We start from the raw sequence: 20,473 nt of genomic DNA on the forward strand, positions 1-20,473 counted from the left end.
CAATTGAGTTCCTTTTGGAGGATCTGTCTTCAGGCAGATAAGAAGAATTCAGAAAAGCTTCTCTCTGCATTTGAAGTGCCTTCAGCTCAAAATAATCAATACACTGAAGCAGTATATCTTGGGGTGGCATGTCCTGAACTCCTTCAAAAGCATGATAGAGAATGCAGAAGTAATCCTCCAGCTGTGTGGGATGTTGTTCGATTAAGGCTGCTGCATTGTTTTATACAACTTTGGTATTCTTTTAAATAACAGCAGAAACTAACATCATAAAATTTTATTAGGGTCAGATGTGTGCTAAGCACTCTAAGTGCATTAATCTGTTTCACTGGTTTAACAACACTAAGAGGAAAGTACTATTATTATTATCTCTGTTTTACAGATGAGGTTAAATGCTGTTTAGAGATGTCAAATGCTATTCCTGAGATGGTCCACCTGGTAAGAGAGAAACCAGAATTATAGCCCAGCTTGGTCCAATTCCAAAGCTTGAGCTGTTAGCCTGATGCTATGCTAGATGGATCTATAGCAACGATGAATGGAGCTCTGAGGAAGTGGGTGCTGATTCTGGTATCAGGGCTATCCAGCCTGTGGACTTATGTCTGTACTTCATATCTAAGCCTTGGGTTTCCTCCTCATTTTTTAATGGTTGAACCAGATGACTACATATGTGCCTTCCATTTCTAAAATTTTATCTATCTAGGATTTTTGAGCTCCTAAAATGAAACTACCTCATGCTCACTCTTTTAAATGCTTAAATCCCAAAGGACATTTAGGAGGCAAGTAGGCTGCTCTTGCAATCATGCCTCTCTGACTTCTGGGAAGGATGCTAAAAATGTCTGTGTCATGACAGGGGACAAAGGCAGGGGTACAGAAGGAGGGAGCCACAATCACGCTTGGAAGGAACTCAACAAACTCACGCTTTTATGCAGTGTATATTAGAGTTGAATGCTATGGCAAACAGCCCCCCCCCCTTTTTTTTTTGCTTTTTGCCATTTCTTGGGCCACTCTCACGGCATATGGAGGTTTCCAGGCTAGGGGTCCAATCGGAGCTGAAGCCGCCGGCCTACGCCAGAGCCACAGCAACTCAGGATCCAAGCCGTGTCTGAGACCCACACCACAGCACACAGCAACGCCGGATCCCCATCCCACTGAGCAAGGCCAGGGATTGAACTGGCAAACCCATGGTTCCTAGTCGGATTCGCCAACCACTGCGCCATGACGGGAACTCCAACAGCCCCCATATTTTAATGGCTTAACCCAAGGAAAGTTTATTTCTTACTTAGGAACAGTGCAAGCCAAGTGTCCTTATTCCATGTTTCTCCTCCAAAGGGCTTCTCAGGAACCCATGCCCTTCCTGTTTGTAGTTCTGCCTGACTCCTAGGTCCTCAAACTACCTTGCTTCCAGTTGTCAAGAATCACATGAGAGGCTTTTAGGGTGCAAGAAGTAGCATCTTACTCTTGCCTCATTTCACCAGCCAGAATTGGTCACATGATCCCATCTAACCTCCAGGAGAGGATGGGAAATTCAGTGTGAGCCAAAGGAAGCTGACTCTGATGAATACATAGTCCATAAGTAATCAAGTCAACCTTTAAAAAGAGGGAGTTTCTGTCATGGCTCAGCAGTAACAAACCTGACTCGTATCCATGAAGATGTGGGTTCGATCCCTGGCCATGCTAAGGATCCAGCACTGCCATGAGTTGTGGTACAGATCACAGACATGGATGGATATGGTATTGCTGCAGCTGTGGCATAGGTCAGGAGCTGTAGCTCTGATTCGATCCCTAGCCTGGGAACTTCCATATGTCACGGGTGTGGCCCTAGAAAGACAAAAAAAAAAAAAAAAAAACTTTAAAAAGAAAAGAGGGAACTTACTTACCCTACCGGTCATGGGAGACACTCTACTGCTGTCCTCTGGATTGTCCATGTCCACTTTCCCACCGTGGCTGTTCATAGTATTAACCTGGTGTCCCTGGGAGGGAATAAAGTGGACTCTTCTCCTTTGTTTCTCTAAAAGAAGGTAATAGGACTTCTTCAGTGTCTTTTCCTAGGATAAAAGGTAATAATAATAATGATAATTAGCATTTATTGAATACACCTTCTACATCAGGCACTTACATGGATTTTCTTTGAGTGAGGGCAGATCTCAAGGTCTGGATAACATATGCGGAATTGAATAATGCCATTTAATTTACCTTTTCTATAAAGAGCTTTAATTTCTATTTCTAATGCCCATTCTGATCATGTCGGAAGCTTAATGTCACTTGATTTGGCCCCTGCTCTATTCAAGGTTTTGTCTAAGTTCCCAGGTGATGGGGAGTAGCTGGGATTCAATGTCTTGATTATTCATCTATCCTTTGTGGCATCTGCCATTACATCCTCTCAAATGACAAAATAAAATAATTTGAGTCTGATGTCCTTTATTCAAGGGAAACCAACCCACAGGCTGGGGGAGTTGCAGTGCCTCAAAAGCAGCAGGGCCCTCTTCCTGAGGATGTTTGGGCCAAAGCAAGTTTAGAAGCATTAAAAGAGGCAAAGCGGAAAGGCTGTGATTGGCTAAGAGGTCAAAGACCCTTATAAGGCAAGCAGGTCCTGTTTTCTAGGGCAAGATGAGCTGGCTAAAACTGAGTTGGAGGACTGTGATTAGGTGGTATTAGGATTCCTTGCCTGGTGTTTCCAGTTGACTGGACATGGGCGGAAGCCTCCTTTCTGTAGGTTGCAATGTGGCGAATTAACTGTATCAGTCCAAGTTGCTGGACTTGACGTTCCACCTCAAAGCCATGGTCTCTCTGGCACCTCAAAATCACCTCCCACTTCACGAGGCACAAGCCAGTTTCCAGCACCTTCAGAGTGCCACCCCACCCCCTTCCCCTGCCAGGCCCTTCAGTCTGACAAACTCCTCCTACTAGGGAGCAAGCCCCTTTCTCAGGGACCTACTACCAATGTTTTGCCTCCCTCTGCTTTTCTCTTCCAGAATCTGGACAGTTCTTGTATGCCTTGTTCTCCATTTTTCTATTTCCCCTTTTTTTTTTTTTTTTTTTTTTTTTTGTCTTTTTGCCTTTTCTAGGGCCACTCCCATGGCATATGGAGGTTCCCACACTAGGTGCTGAATCGGAGCTGTAGCTGGCGGCCTACGCCAGAGCTATAGTAACGCGGGATGCAAGTTGTGTCTGTGACCTACACCACAGCTCGCGGCAATGCCAGATCCTTAAGGCCAGGGATAGAACTTGCAGCCTCATGGTTGTTGGATTCATTAACCACTGAGCCAAGATGGGAACTCTCATTTTTCTACTTCTAATATTTACGGCACAAACTTGATGCTTCAGTTATTCAAGGGTTAAATTTTTGCAGTTCAAAAGATCTCATTCTTACCACTCCTACAAGTTTTCTGGTTTTTCTGCCTTATCACTCCTCCCCCGAGGCAATAAATGCTACTGACTTTGTGGCGATAAGGGAAGATTACAGACAGAATCTGGAGCAGAGCAAGGGACTCCAGGAAATAAATATAGGGGGAAATTGTAAATATCTCAAAATATTTTTCTGTCCCGATCTCATTTAAGTCTCAACGACCACCCTATGATATAACAGTGATACACTCTTACTATCTCTATTTGACAGATGAAGACACTAAGCTTTATTCTTTTTTTTTAATTAAAAAAAATTGTTTTTTGGCCATACCAGCAGCATGTAGAAGTTCCCAGGCCGGGTACTGAAGCTGCACCACAGCAGTGCCAACACTAGATCCTTAACTACTAGGCTACCAGGGAACTCTAAGGTTTATTCTTAAGCTCTATTTTGCCAGGACATTTTTTGATGTGTGGTGGGCAAAAGGTTTAAAGATCTTTTTTTTTTTTTTTTTTTTTGGCTTTTTAAGGGCTGCACCTGCGGCATATGGAGATTCCCAGGCTAGGGGTCCAATCAGAGCTACAGCTGCTGGCTTACAGCCATAGCAACGAAGGATCTGAGCCACATCTGCAACCTACACCACAGCCCAAGGCAACACCGGATCCTTAACCCACTGAGCAAGGTCGGGGATCAAACCTGCAACCTTGGTGTTCCTGGTCAGATTTGTTAACCACTGAGCCACAACGGGAACTCCCTAAAGATCATTTTGAATTGGTAAAAAAAAAAATGAGGAAAAGGTCTGTTTAAAATAGCTATTCACTGTTATTACCTTTAAGCCTCAACACCAACTGCTATGAAATTTTGTCTAATGGAGACAAGTCTTAGATTTTCTTTAGCAAACATTTAAGGGCACTTGAAATTTTTAAGAAGCCTATTATTTGGAATGGATAAACAGGTTTGAGAACTATCCTCTTAATTAACTCCCTCTTGCAATCTCTCCTAATGATTAGCTTATTGGAATTAGAAAAATCCTTTTATTTACCAACTGTATGAACATAAAGTTTGCTTAATCATTCAATAATCATTCAATAAATATTGACTGAGGCCATTTCCAGGCCTGTGTCTAAAGAGTAATTAGGTTTTAAACTCTCTAATTTGAAGCATTCAGATTTTTTAAGCCGCCTCCTCAGGCCCTCACCTCTAAAATCTTTTTTCTAAAATTTAATAGTGAAATTTCTTCATTCTGTGAATGCTTGAAGCAGATAACTGATGACACTGGAGGTGGGGTCTGGGAGCCTCTCTGGATAGAAAGTAGGTGGGGCTGGGGAAGAGGTGCTTAGAATGAGAAGAGGATGAAGGCAGTGCCTGGTGAGGCGAGGCGCAGGCACCAATGGAGTGTTTGAGGAATGACTAGAAGATGCAGTAGTGCTACAGGAATATGACAGCCTGTCCAGGCCCTATCGAGAAGACAGCCATTTCCCAGGGAAGGCCTCCTCCTCCGACTGGCCTTGACTGAACCTCGATGCCCCAAGGATAACTAGGTTTGTCTTGAGCCCTGCTGAAGACCATTTGCATCTGTGTCTCATAGCTCCAGACAGCAGAGTAGAGAAATCTGGAGAAGCAAAGGACATAACTGCAGAGATGAACCAAAGATGATTGTGCAGATAAATGGGTCTTCAGAGAGGCTGGGTGACTGTAGGGACACTCGCCAATGATGGGTGGCAGGAGAATGTGGCTGGGGCTCTCATTTCTAATAGGAATCATGATAAAAAGTTATATTTGAAGCTCACAGACCTCTGCTCAGGATTCCAAATAGCACATGTTAGAGAGCCTCCAAAGAATGCCTAACCCATGTGCCCAGGTTCAGTTAGGGCCCACCATCTTACGATGGACGAATCAACCATCAGGAGGAGGGAAACCTGGTATCTCTGAAGCTCTGCAGGCATTGAGCTCAGTGGTGCCTGAGATGTCCACCTTCTATAGGAAAAACAGCTGCTTTCTGTGGGCAGAGGGAAGACTGGGGCCCCTCCTCTTGACCTTGGCGCAGCTTGCCCTGGCATCCTTTTTTTTTTCTTTTTTCTTTTCTTTTTTTTTTTGGTCATGCCTGTGGCATGTGGAAGTTCCAGGCCAGGGATTGAACCCAAACCACAGCAGTGCCCCGAGCCATAGCAGTGACAACACCAGATCCTTAACCCACTGCACCACCTGCAAATCCGATAATGTGGTGTTTTAAGCCACTACATATTAGGGTGTGTCTAGAGTATGACCAAGGATGAGATCAAAGATTTAGTTTCCTTTTGTAAAATGGGCAAAGTAGTGGTATCCTCTTCATAGAATGATTGTGTTCTGAATGGAATAATGGTGCAAGTGTCAGCACAGTGCCTGGCACACAGTACGTCTTCAGTAAACTCCAGGCTCCTTCTTGCCCCTTCTCCAGAAGGCTATACATTCCAGGTGTGAGTGACTCTTGGCCACTGCTCCAAACTTCCTGGGCAGACACCCAACTTTCCTTAAAGGGAATGCCTAGGATCAAATTTGAAAGTGGGGTTGGAGTGCACTTGATTTTTTTTCTTTCTGGGACAATCTGTGACCCCTTTAAGAAAAATATCCCCACCTTGTATGAATAAAAGAATGTTTCTTTTCTTCCTCTTCAATTTAAGATATCAAGGAATTAAGTCTTCACTTCTCTCTCTCTCTCTTTTTAAACATGAAATATGCTTGCTCATGCTGAAAAGTACCGGCTTGAAATAAAACAACTCCCCTTCTGTTTCACAGCCAGCAGGTTTTCTGCACCACCCCAACCCTGCAGAGCTACAGACTGCACAGCGGGCAGACTTTGTTGAACAGATGAACAACTGTGGCTTAATCTGTTTTGAGGGGAAAAAAAAAAAAAAAGTCCTGAAGCAATTGATAAACAGGAGGCTGAGGTCAGAGTGAAGGAAGAGTAAATGAGGCCAGATTGGGGACCACTGAAACGTAAGCCTCTTTCATCCCCTGCACTGAATCGGGTGTGTGAGTGAGAGTCAAGACTAATCTGCTGGGGAAAGGAATGAGAGCCTCTCACATTGCCTGAGTTTGGAGTTATGTTTTCATTATCATTCAAAAGTATTTTAAGATTATATTTTGTATTCTTGTACTTATTTATTTTATTTTATTTTTTCCCTTAAGCTTAAGTAACAGAGCAGATGAAACTTTGTTTTGCTTTTTAAGGCTGCACTGGTGACATATGGAGGTTCCCAGGCTAGGGGTCCAATTGGAGCTACAGCTGCCTGTCTGCACCACAGCCACAGCAATGCAGGATCTGAGCCTTGTCTGCAACCTAAACCGCAGCCCAGGGCAACACCAGACCCTTAACACACTGAGCGAGGCTGGAGATCAAACCCAAAACCTCCTGGTTCCCAGTCAGATTTATTTCCCCTGTGCCACAATAGGAACTCCCTTGTACTTATTATTCAGAAAATTTTTGGAAGTGAACATAGAAAAGCGCACAAATCATAAGTACAGACCAGTGAGTGTTCACAAACCAAACATGTCGTGTAACCAGCACCCAGGTCAAGAACAGAATATCCACGGCATCAGAGATGCGCCGCCCCCCACCCCTCAACAGACCCCGTAAGGAGAATGGCTATCCTGATTTAAATCCCGTTATTATTTTTAGTAGCTCATACACATTGATGTGTGTGCTTCTGGAGACATTCTACACATCTACAGGAATATGGCTGTTATTATTCTGTGCAAATGTAGTAAAATGTACTATGCACACTATGTAGGGTATTATCCACACTGTTCTGCCTCTGCCTTTTTCACATTTATCTTGGTGAACCTTCCATAGCACTACATAGAAACAGCCCGCTTTCTGGAGAGGTCACATTGTAGTCCACTGGCTCAATGTACCACAATTTATTTAATTTTATTAAAAGGCAAAGAGGTTGTGTCCAACTTTTTCAGAGCTGGCTTTTTAAAAAAGTATTCCAGAGCTACCTTTGTTGTCCTTTAGATTTAAGGTGGCAGCTAGGCACTGCTCTTTGGAAGCCTTAAAAATACAACTACTTCTTACTCTATTCTGAATTGTGTTGGGTGTGGTACCGCCTGGGGTGGTCGATTATTTTATTGCCTTGTCCTGTTAGGACTCAGTTATTCCATGTTTGAATGTGTATCCAGGAAGTGGAAATAATGTCCCCAACACCCCCACTTCCTTTTCTGGCAAATGTGTGTCCGGCGGCGAGTGAATCCAGCCACTTTCAGCCACCCCCTCCCTTCAGTCAGTGACTTAGCTGGCATTGTCCAGGCTGAAATCTGGAGATTTTAGGACATGGACCTTAAGAGGGCTTCCAGACAGGACTTGTCTGAAGAACTGTTGTTCATGTCGGCTAAATAAAGCCTTCCTTTTCTGCTTTCCTTTTCTTTCCTCTGTGGCTTCTTTTCGTCCCTCACTCCCAACCCCAGCCCCAGTCTCTGGTCTTTTCCTGCTCTGAAGTCAGCTCTCAGAGTCATTTAGACTTAATGTGAGTTCAAGTCAGTGCCTACTTCTTGTTCCTAGTGGTATTTGCCCTTTAAATTTCTTACCTACCATAATGATAGAACAAAAAACTCTGCCCTCTTAAGACTTTTCGACTCCCTGACAGCAAGGACGGTTGTGTATTCAGGGATGGGGGCAGTCTCCTCACCCCCGTCCTCCTTCACTACCTGAATCATGCCTGTCTTCTCCCAGCTCTCAGAGGACAGACAGGAAGTGGCAGGCCAGGCTGGTTCAGGACCTCAGGAGAATGTAGGAGTGTCTCTGTATCTGTTTCCAATGGTGGAGGGGCAGACGCCACCAGAACTACAGAAACATGTCTTCCAAAGGCAGGGTCACAGGCAAGTATTAGGGACAGAGCGGCCCTTAGTTCAGCATCAGAGGAAAGTCCTTAGGGGTGTCGCACCAGGAGGTAAGGATCACTGAATCACCTTTCAGAACTGGCAACCACATCTTCTTTGGGCCTAAGTAACTACCTCATAGAGTTGTAATGCAGAATAAATGAATGGATATATAGCCATGGCAAGGGGTCTTTAAATGTTAGCTCTAATTATTATATGAGGTGGCCCAGACCTAGCGGCCCCACTTCCTGTTACCAGGAAGGGACCAGATTGGCTTGTCGTCACTCCATTTGTCCTTCTCCAATTTGCCCTGCTCTCCCAATTGAGCCTGAAGGGACAGTCCAGGCTCTTCCAGCTTGACCCGTCTTGCTAGTCTCTGCAGACCCCTTTACTTCCCTTCCTCTTGCCTGCCAGGGAGCCTTCAGTCTTCACTCTTCCTCTGCAGGACCTTCACTGCCTTAACTTTCTTCCACAAGGGGCAAAAAGCCTACCGCATTCAAAGAGAAAATGCTTTCCCTGGTGATTTTGTCTCTTTAGTCCCTCATCTTTGCATTGTCCAGACTCCTTCCAGACTCCTAATTCCAGGGTCTTCCTCCCCCAGCATTTTGCATGTGCCGAGGATAAAGTCTGGGATAGAAGAGAATGATGCATAATCCAGACTCCTGGGGACTCTGCTGAGATCAGTGACAGTAATACTTCTCCATCCCTTGACACCTGTTTCTAATGCAGGAAGATAAGGGCAATGAAACTGAACCTTTAACATTGTGAGGACCCACTTCAGACCTGGTTCTGTTCTAGGTTCTTCATTGTCATTTAACCTTCATGGCAGCCCTCTGACGTGGGTGTTTGGACGATTCCATAGATTTTCAAATTGAGGCTCAGAACAGGTTTATATCATCTCATCACTGCTGGGAAGCACAAAAGGGATTTGAATTCAGGTCTGCCTGACCCCAGAGCCTATGCATGCTAAAGGAAATTTGAGCCAATGGAACTTGATATCATAATAACATTTTGCCTTCTGTTTTGTATTTGAATCAACTAGCCCAAGAGGCATTGTCTTCCACTTTTGAACTTGGCACACACAATGTCTTAGTCAAGGACTTCAAGCTTTGTCTTGTCCACACATAGGTTGATTTTGAAATAGCCATCTTGTAGACATTCAAAAGTATCCTTGCCAAGACTCACAGAGCATGTTTATTTTCATAAACTTCTGAGGTCCATAAGTCCAGGAATTAATCACCCAGAGGACAGCAGGTATTAGGGATCTGGTGTCCAGGGCTCCCTGTCTCCAGTGAAGGGCTCATCAAGACAGAAGCATATTACAAAAGGCTCTGACAGAGGCACTAGTGGCTGGAAAATGGCACTTAATCGTGTGAGCATCTAAAATGGCTTGAGAGTTTTATTCAAAGTGAGGGATGCTCACCGTCACCTGACCTAGAGCAACAGCACTCAACAGTGCTCTTTCGTAGCTCCTAAACTGTCACAGATTCATGAAATGTCTAAGCAGAGGCTTAGTCTTTCCTTCTACCCCAAGTCTTCCCAACTTGTTTTCCTCAAGTGTTAAACTATTTCCTCTCTAAATTTTTGCCTGAAGCCCTGTTTTAAGCATAGTCTGCCCAGTGATATCTCCAGTTTTATAGTATTCAGAGGAATTGCACTGGATTGAGTAGTGTTCCCCTTGTCCAACCCCTCAAAGTTCATGTCCACCCAGAAGCTCAGAATGTGATCTTATTTGGAAATAGGGTCTCTGCAGATGTAATTAGTTAAGATGAGGTCATCCTAGGATAAGGTAGGCTCTAAATCCAGTGACCGGTGTCCTCCTAAGAAAAAGGAAAATCAGATGCACAGATGGTGGAAGGAAGAAGGCCATGTGACAGTAGAGGAAGAGAAGAGTGATGCATCTTATCTGAAAGCAGACCATTCCTAAGAAATATTTTGTAAAGCAAAGATCATGTAAAGCAAAGAAGCAATGACCTTAGGATACATCTTGCTAACAAATGCCCAAAATAAATCGAGATAAAGCACAGATGCTCACAGACACACTTCAAAGCTGTGGCAGTTTGATGCTGAGATGCTGAGTATAGTTCCTGGGGAAGGAGCTTGGCGGTACCATTCTTGCTGCTGCGGGTGTGCTGCCTCTACAACAGCTCCTGAAAAACCAATGCTAAAAGCTATTTTGTCTTTTTGCCTTTTTTTTTTTTTTTTGGTAAATCTCTTTAGGTTTCTTTCGGCTAGCAAAAACAGATATGAATGTAGGTCTTTCATAAAAGTGAAATGGCATAAGGTGAACCTTTGAAAAGAGGGGGATACCTGTACAAGCCAAAGAACACCAAGGATTGCTGGGAACCACCAAAAACTAGAAAGAGGCCAGTAAGGACTCCCCACTAGAGCCTTCAGGAGGAACACTGCTGGTCTTGACACCTTGGTTGCCGTCTACTAGCCTCCAGAACTGTGAGATAATGAGATGATATGTTTCCAGTGTTGTAAGCCATACAATTTGTGGTAATTTGTTATGACAGCCCTAGGAAAGGGACTCTCATTTGACTTTTTAAATAAAAAGCTTCCTTACTCTGAACATTTCCACAAGCTTTTCTTGTTTTTAAACAAGGCTCTCTGAGCCTCAATTTTCTCACCTAAACACTGTGAATCAATCCGCTATTGCTGCATTAAAACCACCCCCACCACCACTCAGCAGCATAAAACATGATCATGTGTTCCCACACTTGAAGGTCTGAGGGGTGGTTGGGTGGCTCTGCTCCACCTGTTCCTTGCTCTGAGACCTGGAGGCCTCCTCAGCATCTTGTGATGGCAGAAGCCCAAGCTGACATTTACAGCTTCTGTTTGTGTCAATGTAACAGAACAGGACCCTATGGGGCCTTCCCAGGATGGACTCCTCACCATATCCTCTGCTCTAGCTCCTCTCTGAAATACTTAGATAATAGAATCTGATGCACATTTCCTGAGTTGTTTTGCAGATGCTAAAATCCCCTCCAAATTGAAGAAATTAACTACCTGATGACCATGAGCACGGAGCCCCCAGATCTACTGGAGCCTGAGCCTTGATTATGTGATACCACCCTGTTACCTCACCATCAACCCATCAGAGAATTGTGCACAAGCTGATCACATACCCTGTAGCTCCCCTCCCTCACCTGGCCTTTAAAAATGCTTTGCTGGAGTTTCTATTATGGCTCAGTGGGTTAGGAACATGACGTAGTCTCCGCGAGGATGTGGGTTCGATCCCTGGCCTTGATCAGTGGGTTAAGGATCCAGCATTGCTGTGGCTGTGGTGTAGCCCTCAGCTGCAGCTCAGATTCAACCCCTAGCCTGGGAACCTCCATATGCTACAGGTGTGGCTCTAAAAAGATAGGGAAAAAAAGAAAAGAAAAGAAAGAAAAATGCTTTGCTGAAACATTGGGGAGTTCAGGTGTTTTGAGCATTAGCTGCCCTGGCCTCCTTGCTTGGTGCCCTGCAAAAAACGCTGCACTGTCCTTTACCACAACACAGTGTCAGTAGATTGGCTTTACTCTCCACGGATGAGTGGAGCCAAGTTTGGTTTGGTAACATCACTGCTAACATCCCACAGGCCAAATCAAGTTACTAGGCCAAGTCTACTCTGGTCATAGTAGGAGGGGGAAAGGAGGAATAGTTGTGCAATGATAATTCTAACTATCACAGATATGATAATACCTGCTGCTACACTGTGTGTCCCCCAAATTCATAATGCAAACTTAATTCCTAATGCGAAGGTATTTGGAGGTAAGCCTTCTGGAAGTGATTAGGTCATGGGGGTGAAGCCCTCATAAATGGGATTACTGCCCATATAAATGGGGCCCAAGAGACCCAGAGAGCTTCCTCTCCCCTTCTGCCATGTAAGGACATTGGGAAAAGACAGCCATCTATGAACAAGGAAGAGGGATGCCACCAGACACCAAATCTGGTGGAGTGATATCCATTTAAGGAAATTATATATATATATATATATATATATATATATATATATATATGTTTTTTTTGTTTTTTTGTTTTTTTTTTGTCTTTTCTAGGGCCGCACCCCCAGCATATGGAGTTCCCAGGCTAGGGGTCCAATTGGAGCTATAGCCACTGGCCTATGCCAGAGCCACAGCAACGCGGGATCTGAGCCGCGGCTGCAACCTACACCACAGCTAACGGCAAGGCCGGATCCCCAACCCACTGAGTGAGGCCAGAGATCAAACCCCCAACCTCATGGCTCCTAGTTGGATTTGTTAACCACTGAGCCATGACGGAAACTTAAGGAAATAAAAATTTAATATTTATTTTCTGACCTTGTCCTGTCTGGTTATTATTTTTTCTCATGCTTTCTCTCTGTGGAGGTTCTGTCCCATCATGAAACTGCCACTCAACCTCTCACTCTTTTTCTTTTGGCTTTTTAGGGCCAAACCTGCAGCATATGGAAGTTCCCGGGCTAGGGGTCAAAATCTGAGCTACAGCTGACAGCCTACACCACAGCCACAGCCATGCAGGATACGAGTTGTGTCTGCAACCTACACCACAGCTCACAGCAACACCAGGTCCCCAACCTACTGAGCAAGACCAGGGATTGAATCCACGTCCTCATGGATATTAGTTGGATTCACTTCTGCTGAGCCACAATGGGAACTCCAACCTCTCACTCTTTTGTGGGGTCATTATTCTGCTGATCATGTGGTCCAAACCAGTGACAGGGACAGCCGAGGCTCAAGGGGAGAGAAGCAGACTCCACAATTTCATGGGAGGAGTTTCTGCCATGGCACGGCAGAAACGAATCCGACTAGGAACCATGAGGTTGCGGGTTCGGTCCCTGCCCTTGCTCAGTGGGTTGACGATCCGGCGTTGCCGTGAGCTGTGGTGTAGGTCGCAGACGCGGCTTGGATCTGGCGTTGCTGTGGCTATGGTATAGGCCAGCAGCTATAGCTCCAATTGGACCCCTAGCCTGGGAACCTCCATATGCCGCAGGTGTGGCCCTAAAAAAAAAAAAATTGATGGGAGAAATAACAAAGCTGTTGTGGTACTTTAACCCAATACAATACACATCCACTCATGCAGTCTGCACCCCAACCCCACAAGGTGGGTACTGTATTACCCACATTTGAAAGTAGGAAACAGAACAGAGATGTTACAAACTTGGCTAAAGCTAGTCAGCTGGTCAACAAGAAAGCTGTAATTCCAATCTAAGCTGTTTGGAAGCAGGGCCAGAGCACCCATTTTGCCTGGTACTCAGCCAATTTCATTTTCTCCTTCCCTATTGATCCCGTTTCTTCAGCTACTTAAGGGCAGGAAACTGGCACATCTTGTACCCCACTAGGTACAGGCTTCTCACACATACACTCACAGGCACATAAGGACTTGTGGTAAAGTGTCCTTGAAAAAATACGTGGTGGAGTGATACTCATTTAAGGAAATATAAATCAGTTTTGGTTTTCTGACCATGTCCTGTCTGGTAATGAAAGTTTTCTCATGATTTCTTTCATTATTTTAATTTCTTTGCTTTTCTTTTTATGGCCACACTTGAGCCATACAGAAGTTCCCAGGGCCAAGGGTCATATTGGAGCTGTAGCTGCCGGCCTGTGCCACAGACACAACAACGTAGGATTTGAGCCATGTCTGTTACCTACACCGCAGCTTGCAGCAATGCTGGATCCTTACTTACCCCACTGAGCAAGGCCAGGGATCGAACCCACATCCTCAGGGATACTACTTGGATTCTTTTTTTTTTTGTCTTTTGTCTTTGTTGTTGTTGTTGTTGTTGCTATTTCTTGGGCCGCTCCCGCGGCATATGGAGATTCCCAGGCTAGGGGTTGAATCGGAGCTGTAGCCACCGGCCTACGCCAGAGCCACAGCAACGCAGGATCCGAGCTGCGTCTGCGACCTACACCACAGCTCACGGCAACGCCGGATCGTCAACCCACTGAGCAAGGGCAGGGACCGAACCCGCAACCTCATGGTTCCTAGTCAGATTCGTTAACCACTGCGCCACGACGGGAACTCCATGGATTCTTAACCCACTGACCCACAACAGGAACTCCCTCATGATTTCTTTCTACAGAGGTTCTGACCTGTCCCTGGAAGGGCCACCCAGCTTCTATATTCTTTTGGTCTTTCGACTCAAACTCATTTCTGGCTGCTAGTCTTTTATTCTCAGTAATGTGTCCAGGGTTCCCCACTCCCACTGCAGGCCCAGACTGGCCTCCCAGTATGAACACTCTGCTCTGCCTCCACTGGGGCTTCATAGATATATGTGGCAAGTTACAAAACTGTGCCCAGCGGGAGTGGAGGTAGCAGCTTTCCAAATCAGGATCTTGTCTATTATAATGCATTTGAACTTAGGTGGGTTTTTTAATCCCTGTATGTGGAACACTGCTCCAAGAACTGGCCTGTAGTCCTGGGTGTGACACATTAGCTTACATAATCACTTAACTGGAGCCACTTCCCACACCATGACCTGTGAGAAGAGTCTAAGGTCAAGACAGACTTGGAGATAGAAATGGATGCATTCCTTGTAAACAAAGTAATAATTTTAGATTCATTCACTTGTCCAAGAAATACATACTTGAGTACTTGTTATGAGCCAGTCACTGTGCTGGGCACAGAGGACAAAGATGAATAAATTAGATGTAGGAGTAAAAATTCTTGCCCTCCAGGAGCCCACAGTTCATTGTAACAGTTATTACCTACATTTTATACTTGGCCATATAAAGTCTAAAGATGTTAACCACTATATATGTTCACCAATGAGGCAAGGTTTTTCCCCCCTAAAATTATTGCCCCCACCCCCCAAAGAGGAGAATATTTTATTTTGGGATCTGAAAATGAAAAATGCACTCTTATGTGCCTCCTTTCCTACCAACACTTAATACTTCTGGTACTTCTGGTTACCAGATGTGAGGGTTTTTGACACATCAAGCAATTCTGTGACACCAGCTGGGTGCCTAAAATTCAACTCAATTCTGACACTACTGGGGAACAGATCTCACAGGTTAAGAGCTCAACCTCAAGACTGCCCCCAGTTCAGATGCCAATGGCAAATCTAGGTAGTCACCTGTGCTTCTGACCAACTGTTTATAAATCAGAGGTTTTGGAGTTCCCGTCGTGGCGCAGTGGTTAACGAATCTGACTAAGAACCATGAGGCTGCGGGTTCGATCCCTGCCCTTGCTCAGTGGGTTAACGATCCGGCGTTGCCGTGAGCTGTGGTGTAGGTTGCAGATGCGGCTCGGATCCTGCGTTGCTGTGGCTCTGGCATAGGCTGGAAGCTACAGCTCCGATTCAACCCCTAGCCTGGGAACCTCCATATGCCACGGGAGCGGCCCAAAGAAATAGCAAAAAGACAAAAAAAAAAAAAAAACAAAAAAAACAGGAAAAAAAAATACAAATCAGAGGTTTCCAAGACCCCTTCCTTGGCTTCCATTATTTTGCTAGAGCGACTCAAGGAACTCAGGAAAATACTTACTAGATCACCCATTTATTATAAAAGGGATATAACTCAGGAACAGACAAATGGAAAGATGCATAGGGCCAGTTACATGGGAAGGGGCACCAGAGGCTCCATGCCCTCTCTGGGGGTGTGCCACTCATGGCTTCATTACATATGCATATTTGATCAATGACTATAACCTTCAGCTCCTCTCCCTTCCTCAGAGGTCAAACTGGTGGGAGTGAAAATTTCATCTCCTAATCCCAAGGTTGGCTCCCCTAGCAACTAACCCCCATCCTTAGGTTATTTTGGGGCTTTCCAAAAATCAGCTCATTAACATAACTCAAGTGTGTCTGAAAGGGGCTTATTATAGGAATAACAAAAGATACCCATTTCACCTTTACAGCTATTATCACTTGTGAAATTCCAAGGGTTTCAGGAGCTCTGAGCCAGAAATGGGAACAAAGACCAAATATATATTTCTTAACATAAATCACAATATTACAGGGTCCTTGCAATGCCTCTCATGTTACACAATGCTTTCTAAATTCTTAGCTTTGGAAGCTTTGGGAGATCACTAACTCAGTACAAAAGTAGGTGAGAAAATGTAACACAGATTTGTTAGTTATTCCTGAGGATGTGACTTCACATTTGCAATGCTGGAAGTTGCTATAAACAAGCCTTTTATGATCACTTTAAAAAGCAGAACAGTGAGTAGTTATGTTGGAGAGACCAGTGAAAGCATGAACTGACTAATGCTATTCAAATGGGCACTTTGCGGTTTGGGATAAAATTTCCAGGGAAAGCATCCCATAAAAGTTTCAAGAGAAGCTCCAACAATCCAGATGGAAGGGAGAATGCCTAATAAATGAGTCTAGTCATAGTGATAACCACTCTGATGACCAAGAGGTGCGTGAAGAGTTTAGGCTTTTTTAATGAAATATGAGAGTGGGGGGAAAAAAGCCATTATTTATAAATTAACTTTTTATATCATATAAATAGTATTAAACATGTATGTATAACTAAATTCATAGATTGAAAAAGCACATCACAATTTTATCTATCTCACTAAAAGTTTTATGCGCTTAGGTTGACCAAAACATTACGAGAGTTTGCCCTGTTGGAAAGTTTAGTGCTGCCTTAGGTTTGGTGCCAACTTCTACTTGGGCACATGTGTTGCCCAAAGTCAAACAATTAGGAGGAACAGAGCCAGATCTGTCTGACCCACCCACGTTTGCCTTAATTCCTCCATCAGACCATTTCCTTCATAAAATCTGAGACAATGGTCCCTGTCCCCACTGTCCATCTATTTCATTCCATTTCAATTCAGAGCATTTATTGAGCCCCCAATATAATGGAGAAATGGCTTTTCAAGTCTGTAAATCGCTTTTAGTACTGAATTAAAGGAGAAGACACTGACATTTTGCTGAAGATTGAGGAAAAAGAGTAGTTTTGACTAAGAATAGCACTGGATTCAGGCCTATGTAGGCCATTCTCCCCGTTATGCAATGTGAGTTCTGGTCTTCTCTGTCCTCTTAGGACTAAAAAAAATGCCTTGCCTCAGCCCCAGTAGGACAGCTGCAAGGAGCAAATAAACATGCAGTTTCTTTCTGTTAGCTGTAAATCTTTGGATAATAGGATTTTACATTTTTCCTGAGACTTTTCAGTATCACATAAATTTTCTTTTTTTTAAATTGAAGTGTAGTTGATTTAGTGTTTCAGGTATACAGCAAAGTGATTCAGTTATATACATACATATTTTTTCAGATTCTTTTGCATTATAGGTTATTATAAGATACTGACTATAGCTCCCTGTGCTATACAGTGGGAACTTATTGTTCCACATAATTTTTTTATGTGAAAGCATGTATTGTCTTTAATCAGGAAAAAAAATAAGTAAATATTCATTTCTGAAAACACACAAGTATTGGGTTACAGAATTTCAGTTTCATTTGCCAAATTTGCATTGAGTCTATCTCACATTTAACCTGTCTTTTTTTTCTTTTTTTTTTTTAGGGCCCCATCTGAGGCATATCGAGGTTCTCAGAATAGGGGTCAAATTGGAGCTGTGGCTGCTGGCCTACACCACAGCTCACAGCAAATGCCGGATCCTTAACCCACTGAGCAAGGCCAGGGATGGAAACTGCATCCTCATGGATGCTAGTCAGAGATGTTTCTGCTGAGCCACAACAGGAACTCCTTAATCTCTTTCTTTTTTATTCAAGATAGGAGAACCAAACACTCGTCTGTGGGTAATACATGCAGGGTACACCCCTCAGGATTGGCCTGCCACCCAGGCCCACCTTCTCCCAAGGGGCCCAGAGGACCATACATGGAGGAAAAGTAACAGAAAGAGCTTGAGCCATGTCTTTGGGCGGAGGAGTGTTTGTGTGTGTCTATTTTCAATATTATTATGTCTCTCCCAAAGATTCTCCTTTAAGGACACATTCCTGCAGATATATTAAGTCTGTGAAATGAAGTGGAAGACCCTGTGTGACTGAAAGCAAGCTATGCAACCTCTCTGAGCTGGGTATTTGCTCATCTGTAAAATAAGTGGTGGGATCCAGAGAGAAAAAGAGCATGGCCCAGGAGAGATAGATTCAAATCTTGACTACTACTTATTGCTGGACAATGAGTTTCTTTGTTTGAAAGCAGGCTTCTTGTGAAGATTAAATATAATGTATACTCGATATACTATATAATATATACCGGTACATTTTATATGCTAAAAAATGTTAGCAATGGTTGCTAATACAATATATTTGTGAAATGGCCTAATGATTTTTTTTTTTTTAATGGAAGTTCCCAGGCTAGAGGTCTAATTGAAGCAATGGCTGCCAGCCTACAGCACAGCCGCAGCAACGCCAAATCAAGCCAAGGCTGAGATCTATACCGCATCTCATGGCAACGCTGAATCCTTAACCCACTGAGCGAGGCCAGGGACCAAACCCGAATCCACATTGATACTAGAAAGCTCCTTTCTGCTGAGCCACAATGGGAACTCCTTTTTGGCCTATTGTTCTTAAAGCAAAACCACAAATCACAAGGCAGCCAGCTCAACTGTGCAAGCTGTATTCTGCACAACTCTAGGGGGTGCTGTCCACATGGAATACAATACCTGGTGGCATTGAAAATTTCTGATACAAATGTAATTTAATTTATTCATTTTGGCCACACCCAAGGCATGTGGAAGTTCCTGGGCCAGGGATCAAACCTGAGCCACAGCAGTGACAATGCCAGATCCTTAACCTGCTGAGCCACAAGGGGACTCCTGCAAATTTTTAGATATTTCTTTAATTAAGAGTAACAGAGAGGTAGTACTGGAATTTTCTTGTTATTTAGGTTCAGCTGAGCACCACCCCCCACGGATAAAATATGTAATAAGAACATTCTTTTAAAAAAGAAACGTGCTGCAAAATCTAGGCAGAACTTGTTAGATTTAAAAAACACAAATGACACCCTTACACACAAGCAAAACCAGAGTTCTGACTTTCTGAGCTGACCACTCACCTTCAGGCATTCATTCTAACTGTGAGCAGTGAAGATACTAGTGGAGAGTTGCCCTGGAGCCCTCAAGCTAATCTTTCTTCCCTTCAAGCCAAGTGAGGGGACCCAAGAGGTGGACCTGGTGTGCAAGGCATGGGTTTTCTGCAGTTAGGAGACTGGAGGTCAAAGCCTTGCTGCCAACAGTGGGGCAGAGTGAGGGGAGGGCTGCAGAAGGTCTTAGGGTCTGCAGCAGAATGGAAAAAGAGTTGAGCTGTTTTCAAATATTTTTTTTGGCCACGCCCACAGCACAAGGAAGTTCCTGGGCCAGGGATCGAACTCACATCACAGCAGTGGCCTGAACTACAGCAGTGACAACACGGACCCCTTAAGCCGCTGTGCCACAAGAGAACTCTGCAAATTCCTTTTCTTTTTCTTTTCTTTTTTTTAGGGCCACACCCATGGCCTATGTAGGTTCCCAGGCTAGGGGTCTAATCAGAGCTGTAACTGCCAGCCTACCCCACAGCCACAGTAATGCGAGATCCCAGGCGAGTCTGCGACCTACATACACCACAGCTTCCCACAGTGCCAGATCCTTAACCCACTAAGCGAGGCCAGGGATGGAACCTGCATCCTCATAGATAATAGTTGGGTCTGCTTCTGCTGAGCCGCAACAGGAAATTCACTCAAATTTCTTTTACGGTCTTTTAAGCTCTGCTTGCCAGGGCAGATGACCACAGGGTGGGGGTAATCAGTGCTCTATGTCGGGGGTGCTCTATCAACAAAGGTGGGAGCCACGGGGGAAAGCCGAGTGCACGCCCACTGGCCCCCTCCCCTCCCCAAGTCTCAAAAGAGCTGGACAAAGCAGGAGGGCTCACCTGTGAGGCAGGGAGAACAGGGGCAGAGCACGACCGTTAAAAGGAGCACACAGCCGTTGAGAAAGACAGGATTCAACGAAAACTGGGCAGAAGCGACTAGATGCAAGATGGCGGCAGATTGGACTCCCCCGCCCCGGACCTTGAGCCTCATTAAGCACTCATTGTAATACATTAGCATGTTAGCTGACACGCCCACCGGCGCCATGACAGTGCCGAAGCCTAATGGCTGAATTTAAATGGCAAAAAGTGGGCAACGGCTGGATTCCTGGAAACCCCCCCTTCTTCCTGGCCCCCCCATAGTTGAAATAATCCTCCCACTTATTAGCTTATGAAATTATCCATAAACCAACCCCCCCCCACCAGCTTCAGGGCTGTTTTTACGTCCTGCGATGGAAGGCATTCAGCCTATGGAATGCGAGTATCTCACTAAATAAACTCACTTCCACTTTCCTACTGACTCACTGTTGAACGCACTCCTGCTC

The 20,473-nt window shown here is 44.5% G+C and overlaps 1 long non-coding RNA gene across 3 annotated transcripts in view; it reads right to left on the reverse strand.

Moving 5' to 3' along the window:
- The window catches only part of LOC146404765 (uncharacterized), a 102,215-nt gene extending 82,097 nt beyond the window's left edge, over nucleotides 1-20,118 (reverse strand). For all 3 annotated transcript variants that reach the window (XR_014841807.1, XR_014841809.1, XR_014841808.1), the window contains exons 1-2: nucleotides 19,992-20,118; nucleotides 1,875-2,042 (exon numbers count right to left, since the gene is read on the reverse strand). This is a non-coding gene — a long non-coding RNA (uncharacterized LOC146404765). The remainder of the gene's footprint in view (nucleotides 1-1,874; nucleotides 2,043-19,991) is intronic.
- Nucleotides 20,119-20,473: the final 355 nt, after the last annotated feature.

Source organism: Sus scrofa, chromosome 3 (assembly GCF_054392235.1).
Source record: "Sus scrofa isolate SSC_HxYL_T2T_F1_AM1 chromosome 3, Sscrofa_HxYL_maternal_Yorkshire_Landrace_v2.0, whole genome shotgun sequence".
NCBI classification, from domain to species: Eukaryota; Metazoa; Chordata; class Mammalia; order Artiodactyla; family Suidae; genus Sus; species Sus scrofa.